The sequence below is a fragment of the Dermacentor albipictus genome, chromosome 6 (genome assembly GCF_038994185.2).
Source record: "Dermacentor albipictus isolate Rhodes 1998 colony chromosome 6, USDA_Dalb.pri_finalv2, whole genome shotgun sequence".
In the NCBI taxonomy this organism is placed as follows: domain Eukaryota; kingdom Metazoa; phylum Arthropoda; class Arachnida; order Ixodida; family Ixodidae; genus Dermacentor; species Dermacentor albipictus.
The window spans coordinates 72,010,640-72,024,161 of NC_091826.1; the positions used below are offsets into that span (position 1 = coordinate 72,010,640).

A 13,522-nucleotide genomic window follows, 5' to 3' on the forward strand; every position below is an offset into this window, starting at 1 on the left:
AGAATAAATCCGAAAGGAAAAACGTTTGCGGTAATGAATTTCGTACCTACGACCCCATGCTCAGAAGCCGAGTGTTTTAAACATTGGGTTAAGCCAGCGCCTCCTAGACTGGAGACCTGCGCACTCATGAGATCATGCTACTTGAACCTAAATTTACATTGCCAAGTCCGGCGTGACGAAAGCAGTTGCGTCAAAATCACCGCGGCTACCTCGGGAGCGTACCCATTAGATCCTGTGGCAGTCGGACAATGTAGAAGGATGCTATGGCTCCAAGCACACCGGTCTTGTGCTATCTAGGAGGCGATTGCCAAGCCTCTCAACGCACTCACTCGCCCGTGAAGAGTTAAGTCGAAGGACCGCTCAGTGGTGTTCAATTGGAGAATAATGCTTTCGCTTTCCCAACACATGAGAAGTGCTTAGGTGTCCTCGGATTTTTATTGACAAGACATGACAAACACAGACACACATTTGACTCCCACACAAAGGCTTTGTTCAAAATGTTGATTGATCTGCAATCTGTAGAGAATCATCAGGAGTGTTACCGATCGCAAGAGACGGCGTCAAACTCTGGACTCAGATTAAAGTGCTGTCTATCATCCACACAAAATCGAAAATACGCGAACTTTGCGGCGATAGTCGGTCGCCAAATGCCCATGTCTACCTTGGTTGGATTGATAAGAATCGTTGCCACTATTATCTTAACTAACATTCAGACGATGTGTATTTCCGATTCATGCAGACAAGTGCAGTACCGATAAAGACTGGGCAAAGCAAAGTCCATTGCCGGATGCTAGGTCTCTGCGAAATTGCAGTGCGAAAGGTCTAGTGGTTTATCTAAATCTCTATTCTCGATCAACAACGCGCACCTCGAAATGTTTCATGTCGTATATGGCATGTGGCCGCGAACAAAGTTATGGCATCTTTTGCTTGAGTTTTGTGCTTTATTCTGTACACTTGATTGTGTGAAGTCTTCGAAACCAACTAGAAAACTTTTGCAACCTGCGAAGCATGGCTATTGTATTCGGGGACAGAGTCACAAAGGTAAGTATTCGACTCGTTATCCAACAATTCTGAGTACTCGCTAAAGCCATATTAAGTTGCACTAGAGAAAGCTGTAGAGCGTTTCGTGGATATCCTACGCAATTGCTTTAGTGAGGTTGTTTATAGTCATAGTTCTCGTTTCAGGGCTATCAAGAAAGCCGGTGAAGTGTGAAAAAAATCATGAGGAGATTTAGAAGGCCGTTGTGACTTGCCAACACGTCAAATGGACAGCTCTTCTGTGAGGAATCTACCCCGTCATAGGCTGCCTAATCGCTAGCCTAAATTTTCCCTCCTCGTCAAGCTCTATAAAGTGGGCCGCACGGAATCCTGTGTCATCCTCTTCTTTCGTCAATTCATTCTGTCAACTGAAAATTTTGTTTTAGTTGATTTCTTGCATCCTGCACGTCATATAAACATCCGGTTGCAGAGCGTATTAAACATTTAAGTTTTTCGTGTGGTCTTTGTTAGCCAAAAATGTGAACTCCACGCTTTGGCTTTCAAGAGTGCATCATATACAAAAACACTATATTATGTCAATTGTGCTTGAAAAAAGCCGAACCACTTAAGAAATGTTGTTATTACTCACAAAAAGACGTGTAAAAATCAGAGTACCTAATACATCGCAAGATACAAGCACCATGAATGAAGCACCACCCTGGAGTCTGCTTTCCAAAACTCTTTTATAAAGCACACCTTGAGCATATCATTCAATTTCTTTGCCCGGATCCAAATAGTTGGTCCCCTATGATATGGCCAACCTGTTAGTAAAAGACCCCAGCGAAAATGAATTCGCACATTTCTGGAAATTGGCTGCCCCGACGCGAGTTTGGTTAATAAACTCTCTTCAGGGCAAGTGCTTCAATGGGGAACGCAGACACCATGTTAGCCCGTACGCTTTATGATAAGCAGGGTCTGTAGATAAGGCTGTCGATGAGAAAAAGCCAAGCAACGCATTAAACTTGCAAGATTTCAATGAATCGTCTGTGTGTCATGCTGATCATAAGAAAAATAAAAGTGCCAGTGAAACAGCCTTTCAGGTGTGTAGTGTGTTGATTTATTGATGGAGTTTAATGTCTCAAAACAATAAAAAGTCCAAGATAAACGCTCTAGTGTAGATGTGCAGATGAAGATTGAACACCTTTCATTCTTTCGCATGCACCTAAACTAAGTAGACAAGCGTTTCTACATTGTGCCGGCATCTGAACGCTGCCGGTGGAGCTTTAGAAAACGAACCCACTACCTCTAACGTAAGCAAGTGAACGCTGTGGCTACTGAGCCGCGGTAGTTGGTTTAGTTGATTCCGTAATGAACAATCCTGAACACTGGAAATCTGGTTAGAACAATTTTAATTCAAAACCAATATCGCAGAATGAAGAATACCCGATGTTAGAACAGCGGACATCGTTGGATTGCGCAGGGCAGCCCAGGTGACTAAGTGCGGCTCCAGGTTTCACTTGCTGATATGTGACAACGCAGTTCTTGAGAAGTGAGACCAATGGCAGTGGATGAGTGCGTTAGCAATTTCGGTTCCTTTTTGCAGAAATCGCCTGTAAAGTTTTGAAGGCAAGAAACAACACAGTTAGAAAATGGTTTCAAGAGTCCTTCAGAATTCTTTTTAAGAGACGAGCGACATCGCATCTCAGTAGTGTATCACGCTACGGCCACTTAGATGTCGCTATTTGCATGCTCTTGTCAGAGAAGCTGTTGCACTTCTTGCGATACTTATACTTAGATGCGATGTTATTCATCATTGTTTGCACTGATCTTCTCTAATGTAGCGATAACAAATCGAAAGCTCTTTCGCTTAGGAAAAAGGTTATCTGAGCTCAATGTTCACACTTTATAGCTCCTTCAGTATTATCGCCGAAAGATAAATTGCCTAAGCTTAGTGAGACAGCTCAATGGGATGAGCGATCAATCACATGCTAAATATAACTGTACGGCCAAGTCAAACACCCACTTGGCCTCGATACGCCGAGAAACAACATGGATTATCTTGGTTCGCCATCGGATAATAAAAGCTTTTCTCAGAAATATGAGCCCCAACCTCACACTCATAACTCAAAAAAAAAAATTACCATCCCTTTATTTCCCTTAAACATTAATTCATTACAATGGCTACAATGGCTCATGTATGCTTTAGCACTTCTGTTATCTAGTGCCTGATATGCCAAGATCCACATAGCAAACAGTCCAGTGAAAGATTCGATTTTTGCTCACCGCGAACTGTGGCTGCCCTCGCTTCGGTGCTGGCTCAGCGCCCGTAGTAGTAGGCGTGCGGGTAGTAGGCACCGTAGTAGCCATAGTGGTACGGGTAGGCGTACGAGAGAAGGTACTGCGGTGCTGCAGTAGTGTACGAGACTGCGAAGAGGGCCAGTACGGCGAGGAGGATCTGCGAGACGAAACAGAGAGTCTAGTCACTGAAACGCGCTGCGTGGCCAACATGTATGCGTGTAGAGCATTTATAGGCTTTCTTTCACTCCTTTTCTTTTTTATGCATAGATATTTAATACAGCCGGCAGTCAGCGTGGCGTGACCACATGAGAGCTCCCGAAGTTGGAGCGATAGTCCACTAGGGGTTAGTATTGATCACCAGAGTGGTTTGGACATCTTGTGAACACAATAGTGAGCTGCCTTATTTGCTTTCGCTGCATGGCACCAAGGTGCAATTAGCACGGCTATCCGTCAAACCTTCAGCAAGGTGTGCGGCTACAGCCGCAGCATGTGACCGAACCTTCTCTGATGTATCACAGCGCTTCGCAAAGGGCGAACGTGAACACTAAGGACTGCTCAGAGGAAGCTGGACAGAGAGATGCACCGAGGTCTTTCTCAAGCTTCGCGCTTGCACAGAAATCCGAAACTTCAAAACTTGCCCATTTGTTCGGCAAACTATAGAGCACTCGGAACCAGCTGAATATCGCTCTTGCGTATGCTCGCACTGGACTCCACGGCGGCACTATTGGAAATTCCCAAGGCTGCAAACGATAACCTCAGTTTCGTGTGCACAGTTTACCTCCTGCGAAAGTGCTTTTGCACCCTTAAGCAAGGAGTGCTAGAAATAGTTCCCAGTTTTTTTCACGCACTCGAAACTACAGTGTCTCCATACCTCAACTTACAGTTGCCAGAATAAGGATCAAATCTCCCCTGCACTAACTAAAGATGGAAACGCGGAGGGAGAACGTAAAGCCCAAGGAAGAACATCCGCATGTACTGACCAGAAGCTTGATCATGGTGACTGGATTGGCGGTGCTCCGACTGCGGCTGCCCAAGATGAGAAGCTCCGTACGAGGATCGGTGCGTGTGCCTGGTCGCCGGTAGGGACGCCGTTATATACGGGTCCCTTCAAGGCGAGCAGTCACTCCTCGTGTACGCTCCACGCGGGCCCGGCCCCCGGGGTTGCGCAAGGGACTCTCGCTCGCGCGCTGTGCACTTACATGCGACACCCAAAAAAAGAAAAATCCGCAAGGACGCAGAAAAGAGGATTCCCTCGCGCAGAGCGGACTCGACCAATCAGTCAGTCACTCACTCACTCGCGCGCCGAGTTTCCCCGCTTTCGTATTCCTCGGCGCGCTTACTCTTTTCTTTTCTTCATCACGCGTTTCATGTTGCGCCGCCTCGCCTGCCAGTGGAGGCGCGAACGCCTCGCCAGCTAGCAACGCAAGTGGAGAATTATGGAAGTACCGCATTTGCGTTCTCAGAGCTGCGACGATCCTAACGTGTCACATCATCATTCGTCACCCAGAGTCCGGTGTCAAACTCCCCAGTGCGGTTTTTCGTCTCGGGAGAGACAGAAAACTCTTTCCTGAAAAAAAACAGAGTAGTGTGTCTATGCATGCTCATCTACATACTGTTACACAGGTGAAATGGGAGCGAAAGCTCCGGGTAGAGCGTTAACAGAAAGAAGGGTAGAAAAGAAATGGCTTATAAGATTTTGATTTAGCACCATGTGTCCTATCCGAGGAGTCTGGAAGTTTCGCCACGTGTTGAGCCTCCTGTACAGTCCATGACCCTTTTCAAGTTATACCTCTGAATTTGTAGAGCCAGAGAGGAGTGTTGATTAAAGGTTATGTCACCATAAGAGCTCTAGATGCGACGAAAGCTCAAACGTATACCACGTGGTTCACATGAAAACGCGTGAGGCCTCCATTTTATATCATGCGATTGTCATCCTTCCCAGCCCACTAGAAACGGAATCCAACTCGTCGGTGATTAACCGCTTTATCTTATAATATTTGTATCATCGCTTTAGCGCAAAAATTTGAGGATATAAACGAGCAGTTTACTTGGTGTCTTTCGAACTAAATCCTAAAATGAATGCATGCTAATAGAAAGTGCTCGAGGTAAACAAGTTACGGGTCATTTCTCTTCATACGGAGGCTACCAGAGCAGGACGCATTGCTATGCGTCCGGTACTGCCGCCTCATTTACAAGCAGCCGCCAGTGCGATGCCGCGGGATATGCTTTGAGAAAGCGTTCATACACTTTTACGAGGAGCTTGTTTTTGACACATGAGGCACAGCTACTCTTTGTTTTTCTTTTTATAATTTTTTTCCCAAGTGCATCGTGTTGTGCGATTCCTGATCCTCAGTTTGGAGCCGACGGCTCACCAGTATCGCAAAGGGCGCACCCGAAAGAAAGCAAGTACCACCTTGGCGTTGTTGCAAATGTTCGCCAATCCTTGTCGATTCCTGCTAGGCTGTTCTCGATCCCGTCAAAGAATTCAGATCCCGAATAAGTCCAGAGTCTACCCTTTCGGGACAGTTGTTCATCTCGCACTGGGCTTGGTGGCATCCCCATAGATGGGACTGTCCTCCAAAATGTAAGCTCAAAACTTTCCTACATCTTGGTTCTTTCTTCGAGGGCACACCTAACAGAGAACTAGGGTAAGATAATTCAACCTTGAAGGACAAAAGCGGCTGATTAGATGTACAGGAGAAACATCCGTGCACTAAGGTATGGTGCACAGACGCAAGTGTGGTTTCCAGACAATCAGGGTATTTCTTAGTTGTAATCAGTGGCACACTGCTGCTACGTAGATGAAAGTGGACCATACTGGAAGATTGCACAAAGAGCTGCAGCTGCGATAACTTAGGCTTGAGCTTTCTTTTACCAATGCTGATCAGATATACCCCGCTGGAGAATTAATTCCTTGCCATGGAAATGTTGCACGGAGTGAAGACGACCGAATGAGAAGTTCGCACTTGCAAAGCTTAACAGTGAAGTTGATGTCTGAAGGTCGGCGGTTTCCGCCACAAGATTCTGAAGTGGCGCTATGTAGTGAAAGCAGTACAATAAAATGTCAATCAATGCTTGATGGGCTCGTAAACACGGACAAAGAGTCGGAATATCTAATGTGAAGCATTAGTGTGTTCAATTCTTGAGTTTCTTCGTATGCTGTGAGCGAGATAGTATCAGCAAAATCATTATGTAGCATAATTTAAGGTTATTATTATCTACGCAATGAAACTATAAATCAGTTAATGTGCTCAATTCTTGAGTTTCTTCGTATACTGGGGCGAGACAGCATCAGCCAAATAATTTTGTAGCGTGATTCAAGGTAATTATGATCCGCGCAATGAAACACTAAATCACGACATGAAATACTACATCATGTGTTGCCAACCGATATGCATCCTGAAAGCAGACAGACCTCTTAAATGAATAACGCATTATATTCAACGGCCCCTTTGATTTTCCTTGATTATTTTATGTTTGGCCTAACTCATTACTGTTATAGCATCGTCGCCTATATTTCTTAACATTTAGTTTCATGCCGCCTGGTCCGGGTGCTCATCTGGTGTTGAGTTTATGCAGTCCGGCTCGTATTTCTGATTCACTAAACTCTTCGTCTACATCTTCGTTGGTTCTTCCGGTGTAATTTGGATGTGCAACCGGATTCGCTTGCGAAATGTACTTTTCCGAGACTTCCTTTAGTAGGTCCTGCTTCGTTTCCTTGTAGGCATGGATTATTTTACTAATATTTTGCCTGTATGCTGTTTTGGTTTCTTCCGAGTTGAGCAGGTATATGAGCAAATTCCATGTTTTGCTAATATTAACTGATTCTTCATGTCATTACATGTTTCTTCCCATTTCTGTCTACGTAATTGTTGTGTATGTTCTTCTGTCTCTCTATTATCTGTGCAATTTCCTTTCTGAGTGTTCTGTTATATCTCTGCTTTTTCCATCTCCTGTGTAGCCTCTCTTTCGCTTCCTACATATGGAGGAACCTGCTGTCTGTGCCTTTCAGTTGTGCTTCAGGCAGAACTGTCTGTGTTGCCTTGGTTACGCCTTTCATTAGCTGCTCGATCCAATCTTCGATACTTCTTTCCTCGCAGGCTGCTTTCCCCCAAAACTAACAAAACAGATTGTATTAATGAATGCTGGAAAGCAAGTCAAATTCCAAAACAATGGAAGATAGCGCTTGTCATAATAATACCTAAGCCAGGCAAACGCCTTCAATTGGGGAATTAAAGACATCTCTCTCACATCTTGTGTAGGAAAGCTAATGAAACATACAATCGTAACGAGAAGTGTTATTTATATGGAAGACAGATCAACTTCGAACCACAATGCTGGGATTTAGAAGGAACCTCTCTACTCAAGACGCAATGCTTCAGCTTAAGCACCAAATAATAGACGTCCCGAGTAGGTCAACCACAGCCATTCTGGGGCTTGATTTATAAAAGGCATTTCACAACGTGACACAGACAACAATACTTAACAGACTGAACGAGCTAGACTTAGGAGCAAGAACATACAAATATGTTGGAGACTTCCCAACTGGCAAAATAGCAAAAATCAATATAGGATATTTGGAATTGGAAGAAATAAATATAGGCAGTGCAGGCATGTCAAAAGGATCGGCGATATTGCCAATGCTCTTTAACTTAGCACTTATCGGATTGCCAACCAACCTAAACGAAATAGAAGGCCTAAATTATACCCTATATACCGATGACATCTTCATATGGGTGATTAGTGGCAGTGATGGGCAAATGGAACAAACACTTCAGAACGCGATAGAGACAGTAGAATTATACTTGAAAGGGACCGGGTTCGCCTGCTAGGCAAAAAAGTCAGAATTATTGCTGTACAGGCCAATACAGAGAGGGCGCAAAGCGAATAATAGCACAGAGGGGCATGAGCCAGAAAAAGTACAAATACAACTAAGAACTGCGAATGGACAACTCATACCTAAAGTGGATAAAATCAGAATTTTAGGTCTAATAATAGAGGACAAAGGCAACAACGGGGAAACAATCAGGAAGTTAGAAATAATGGTCTCCTAAATAATTAGATTAATCAAAAGCATAACTAACAAACACAACGAAATGAGAGAAAAAGACAAAATGAGTCTCTTACAGACATATTTCCTACGCAGAATAGTACAGGTGGAACCATACCTGAGATGGTATGCCGCTGAAAAGAAACTAGAATGCCGAATAAGGAAAGTATGCAAGCAGGCATTAGGACGTATAATAAGCACTAGTAAAGGAAGGCTACTAGCACTAGGACTACATAACACATCGGATAAACTCATGGAAGCTCAACGTATATCACAGATGAAAGACTCTCTAAGACAAATAAAGGAATAAGTATATTAGAAAGATGGGGTATTAACTCATACACAACACGGAGAAAAGAAGGAAATGCCAAGAGAGATCAGAAATATGATAATGCCCCCCACTCCCTCCCTTCCTCCCCCCCCCCCCCCGGAACGAAGAACGTGCAGCAGGGCCGAGGAGACACAGAAAAGATTTGGACGAGATAGAGCAGCAGAGTTTGTAGACGCAGCTAGACTCACCGCAGGAAAGGATTCACTACAGTCGTAGTCCATCACAAAAAAAAAATTTTTTAACAAGCGTCACAATAAAGACAGAATATACAGAGGCGCCAGAAGAAACGGCGATAGCACTAGCAATAACACAAACTGACGCATACATAGTATTCAGGGACTCACCGGCAGCACTTCGCAACTATGCAAATGGCCGAATCTCCCCGGTGGCACTGTACTTATTATTGACAGGAGCCCTCCCCTCCTCCCCCCCTAAAAAAGAACGAAAGAATCAGGACCCTTTCCACCCTGTGAAGGTAGCTGGACAGTGAAACTGTTGGGGTACTACCACCTACAATGTGGGCACGAGTCAAACAGTGAACTTTGGCAAACGTTCTTCGTATTACTATGATACACTGATTACTACGATAGACGGTGCTATGAGCCATTGCATATTTTGCTTGCTTACAGGGCTAAGAGCCATTGCTTCCGCGGGCATGAACCATTGATGATCAGTTTTCTACATGTTGTTCTCTATGATGCATTTTTATGCGAAGCATATTACTAGAGCTCAACCCAGCTCCTCAGGCGCGGCGGTGTCGCCTTCAATACCACGTGACACCGTGACGTCACGACAGAGGAGAAACGGGGCTCCAACTCGCGCCGTCGCTCACGGCGTCGCCCCTCGCATCGGACGCGGTGAGCGTGGAGCAACGCAGCGTTCGGCGCGACAACGAAATGTGCGCCTGAGCAAGCGCCGCACGCCTGAGCCGACGCCGACGACACCGGCTTTTCTGCGACAAGAACTCCTTAACGCTGTCGCGTTAAAATAAAGGCTAGTATGCTTCGCATCCTGGGCTTAACCTTAGCTAAGCCACAGCCAGTTTTTTATTGCTTTTGCTTGCTTAGGGACATCTTAGGGAAGTATCAGCCATTGCTGATAATGATAGTTTTTGCTCATACTTTTTTGTACGTGGACACGATTATGCAATAGGTGGGTAGCGCTAAACAGCTTCGCTGCAAAGAACAAAAACAAAAACGTTCAATTACTATGGACACCTGCCCATACTCCGACCTCACCAGGGGATGGCAGAAACAACGAGGCGGCACACAACGGAGCTTGAGGGCTAACCGACCAAGTTGCGACAAGCATTGGTGCCGTCAACTCGGGGGCCACCGAAAAAGGTGGGGACATAGATTCGCAGCGGGGAGACAGATTGACCAAATACAAATATATGACAATACATTACAAAATGCAGAGGTGTACTCATCCACCACCTCATCAAAAACTAAAATTGCAGTCTGTCCAGTGGGGGCACTTACAAGCAAGGACACACTGTAACCGGAATATAATTTATCCATATATATGCTAGACAAATGTAAGTTATGTGGCTCAAAAGCAATCCTTGAATACATGTTCAGGGAATGCAATGGGTTGACGAGCTGGGGCTCAGCTCAGCCCCGGTAGAACAGCTGTAGGCAGTCCAGCAGGCCGACGACGCCAGAGACCAAAGTTCGTGGCAGACGCCTAGGCAGGGCGAAGCCCACCTTAACTTCCCGGATGAAAATAAAGTTTTCATCCACCAACCCATTACTGGGCGTCTCAGTATGAAGCATTATAACGGAAAAGGGGTACACGAAACTTAAGTATGTGTATATATATTTGACGTGCACCTCTCGTCCCCATTCCTTTCTAGAAGAACGTCACATATCGTGTTAGCCCTCGTCGCACCACTGCATCGACGTCACACACTTGACGTTCGCTTGAATTGGTGTAGGTATCCGCCTGATTTGAGCAATGTTGGGTACGGTGTAGTGTATAAATAACAAAAAGGTTCAGATAGATAGAACTTTATATGTCCTCGATGGGGTCCATGGAGCCCAGTGTTACTCTCCTGGGTCCAAGTTGAGCAGCAAGGTCTTCCACATGTTCGGCCGTAGTTGTGGTGCCTGAAGTGTTAGATCTGTGGGTGTTGGTGGGCGAGGATTCGGGGCATTGCCAGATAATGTGATCGAGGTCAGCACGGGCCTGGCACGCTTTGCAGAGCGGAGAGTATGCATCGGGGTAAACGCGTTGGTATAACACGGGGTTCGGGAAAGTTCGGTCTGAAGAAGTCGCCAAGTGGTAGATTGAGATTTATTCAGTGTTGCGTGTGCTGGGGGTAGCGTAACCGCTCTCTGCGGTAGGAGAGGAGGATTTCTCTTAACGCGACCGCTCGGTCCCGGTTCTGTCCTGTGCCGTACAATAGCATTACATTTGTTTGTTTTGCTTTGCTAGAGTAGGACAAATCAGTCCCCATAGGCATCGTCCTATCGTCGTCACCATGCTGCTGTCGTCACACACACGCTCGCGTCACAAATACCCGCCTTAGAGAAGCGCGTTTCTCTGCTGAAGCCCCAAATTATATAAACACGATGACTAATTCAATTCTGGGGTTTTACGTGCCAGAACCACGATATGAGAGAGAGAGAGACAAAAGGGAAGGAAAGACAGGTTGGTTAGCCAGTGTAAATACCGGCTGGCTAAACTGTGCTGGGGAAAGGGGTAAAAGGAATAAAAGGAGAAGGAAGAGAGAGAAAAAAAAACAAGAAAAATGCACACAGTAACGCGACACGATATGAGGCACTCAATAGCGAGAGAGGGGTGGGGGACGGTGCGGGATGCGGATTAATTTTTACCACCTGGGGTTCTTTAACGTGCATCCAATGCACGGTATAGGAGCGTCTTTTGTATTACGTCCCCATGAAAATGTGGCCCCTGTGTTCGGGAGGAAACCCGCGAGTTAGAGCTCAGCAGCGCAACGTCATGGTCATTGGGCCACCGCGGCGGGTGACGCTTGATAACCAGCTGCCTCAAAAACGCTTCAGCAGTTGCCGTTAGAATGCCAAGCTTTCAGCAGTGGTCGCTGTGTGCTGCCGAACAACTGAGAGCAATTCAATTTTTTTTTTTCGCTCGAGCTGCGTTTGATGAATTCTTGTTTCTAAAACACCGTGTTTAAACTCAGCACGAGGCTCACAAAACTCTACTGTAATTCTTCGGAACCACGGTACCAGAATTTATGGCAGAAAGGTGGGTTAGTTGAAATTTTTATGACAGTCGATGTATTCCGAGCGCATAGGGGAAAAATGCTAGAAGAAAAGACGACAGAACAGGAAGGACACCGGCATTTGGCGTGCTTCTTGATATCAATAAATAATAATAATAATAATAATAATAATAATAATAATAATAATAATAATAATAATAATAATAATAACAATAATATTAAATGAGTTAGCATGTTCACTGATAACTGTGAAGTCTTAGTGCTGGCGCCGGCATACATTAAAAACAATAAACAAAGACAACACAAGAGAATAAAAAAAAAAGAATGTAAGCAGAAAGTGAGAACAAAGCCTAATACCAGAAAAGAAACATAATAAGCGCAGTTTAAAAAATTGTCCGAGGATTACGGTACGCCCTAATGAGAAACGTGAGCAAACGTGTTTTCATGTGGCGATGTGTTGGCTGGCGCGGACGATCTCTCTCGTGCGGGAGATTAGAAACGGAGCGAAGTGCGGCGAGCGGGCCATTCAGAGCTGCGCTCTAGGATTACTTAGTTTTACGTGCCAAAGCAACAATTTGATTTTGAGGCCCGCCGTGATGGGGGACTCCTGAATAATTTGGACCACCATGACCTATTTGACGCGCATCTCAATCTAAGTGCACGGTTGCTTTCTCGCATTTCGCCCTCATCGAAATTCGGCCGCCATGGCCGACAGAACACAGGTATGCTGCCCTGCACAACAAATGTCCTGCCCAGCTCCATTTATTTCTCTCTAAAAGAACCAGTGTGCTTTTGAAAAATCCTGAAGCCTGCGCTTGACTCATTGCCCTTGTGTTGCATTTGGGCGTACGCAATACCGCATAGCATGCAGTGCTACAGCTTAAGACTGCGACGCGCCTTTCAATAAACTGAAATCACCGGAACACCTGACCAATTCAAGAAGCCAGCCGGAGCGCTCGGTACTACTCCCGACAGGTAAATGTTGTTGTTGCTGGTTGTGTATTTATTTACTCGGGGATCAAGATCCACAAGCATTAAAATGAAAGGAAACTTCAGGCAAGCAAATGCTTCATTGTTTCTCTTTCAGCATTCTCCAAGGGACAATTAAATGTTAGTGAAATATTAACTTATAAGCTGCGGAAACCGCCAGAGTGATGTAGACGGTTATCTATGGTAGTTTCCCCACAATGTTTCATATTTCCGGCTCTCCAAGAATCCGTTGGCTGAAATTCCAATATGTGTGCTTTCTAATCTACACCAATGTCTCCCTATCTCTTAACGGTATATGCCCACCGTTTTTTCTTGCGATAGCAATTATATGGACACTCCAGGCATATTTCTGCCGTCGCCGTGAGGTTTCGTATGAGTGAAAGTGTGTGAGGGTGATTCGGCGAACGCGGTTCAATATCGCTTGCGCGAGCGAACAACGAGGCCCGGATGCGTATTAACAATTGCTAGTATGTACAGCGGGGGTGGCACTTGCGGAGACGCCGGACGTTTGCGCGCATGCGCGAGTAAGAGCAGCTTCGAGAGAGGAAATGTGGGGACTTTCACTCCTTGAATATATGACTCTGCCTAGGCACTACGGAGGAGATTCTTAGCGCGTGTTGCATTGAGACCAGCCCCAGGTTTAACATGCCCTGTATTACTGCGCGTAGCT

The 13,522-nt window shown here is 45.4% G+C and overlaps 1 long non-coding RNA gene across 1 annotated transcript; it reads right to left on the reverse strand.

Annotated features, from left to right (window-relative positions):
- Positions 1–2,370: 2,370 nt before the first annotated feature.
- Positions 2,371–4,415, reverse strand: LOC139046900 (uncharacterized). The gene is made up of 3 exons (XR_011506977.1): positions 4,257–4,415; positions 3,262–3,433; positions 2,371–2,588 (listed from the first exon to the last, which is right to left on the reverse strand). It is a non-coding gene; the product is annotated as an uncharacterized lncRNA (long non-coding RNA).
- Positions 4,416–13,522: the final 9,107 nt, after the last annotated feature.